The sequence below is a fragment of the Mirounga angustirostris genome, unplaced genomic scaffold (genome assembly GCF_029215605.1).
Source record: "Mirounga angustirostris isolate CCGP_5_RB_7025 unplaced genomic scaffold, mMirAng1.0.hap1 SCAF_11, whole genome shotgun sequence".
Taxonomy (NCBI): Eukaryota; Metazoa; Chordata; class Mammalia; order Carnivora; family Phocidae; genus Mirounga; species Mirounga angustirostris.
Window position 1 is genome coordinate 32,605,095 of NW_026991719.1, and position 1,035 is coordinate 32,606,129.

General features: G+C 38.4%; 1 non-coding gene across 1 annotated transcript; it reads left to right on the plus strand.

Moving 5' to 3' along the window:
* The first annotated feature begins 671 nt into the window (after positions 1–671).
* On the plus strand, positions 672–798 carry LOC123851738 (small nucleolar RNA SNORA77). The gene has a single exon (XR_006792692.1). It is a non-coding gene; the product is annotated as a small nucleolar RNA SNORA77 (small nucleolar RNA).
* The last annotated feature ends 237 nt before the right edge of the window (positions 799–1,035 follow it).

Sequence of the window (1,035 nt, forward strand, 5' to 3'; positions counted from 1 at the left end):
TATCCCATTCTCTAGCACTGTTCATAGCCTTTCACCACATTTGCAAAAAGGTATGTATTATTAATCACTTTCATCGGGACACAGCAGCATAACATATGAAATAGCACACACTATGCAACCAGTATTCCAAATGATATTAATGGTACCAAATTGATGTTTTACCCTATTTGGTACTTTTCGCTCTTTATTGACTTTAAAAGCCCAATCATGCCTGAAACCTCCCTTACTTGTCTTAGTAATCTTCCACCCATGAGTTCATCTAATACTTTATTAAAGTCATGAATATTTTGAAGCCATACACCCTCCTGGAAAATAGGTCCTTCACATTTACTGTCTACTATGTAAAGTATGCATTGCTGCCTTTAATTTGAACGAAACTATCTTTTCAAAGTTCAAACGGGTGACTCTTCACTCCAGAATTTGAAAAACAAACAAGCCTAAGCTAATTGTCTCTATATACATTCAGATTTTATAAGCTTCAAACTTGCACTCACGTTAGGATCTGTCTTTGAAGACGAACTTAGAAAACCTACTCAGTAGAGTCCTCCAGCCCCTCAATTATACAAACTGCTGTTACTGAAGATGTTTCCAGTACTGCTAATGTCCTACTTGAAGTCTGTGATCAAAACTGAACAAGGAAATGTACGTGGAAAAAAAAATCAGTGTGCACAGATTCTTTCTGCACCCAGCTGCAGGCCCAGATGGGTGCTTTTTCTGTATTCCATAGAAACATCCCCAAGTGTTGTAACCACCTTAACCTACCTGTCAAGGGCGATGCAACCTTCTGGAGACACAGGGAGAAGAAGAGACATAAATCACTGTGGATTTCTGTTGGGTGCTATGACACATGGAAGTTTACATTTTGAGAGTACTGCCTTGCCCAGACCAACACCAAGTCCAGAGCATGTAATTTCATTCATTAGTCAATTGGTTTGTTGACTTCTTAAATCATTCATTTTTAAAAATCTAATATTTATTGAGCTGCTACTGTGTATCATGCCCTGCTCTGGGTGTTGTTGAAACAATGGTGACCTT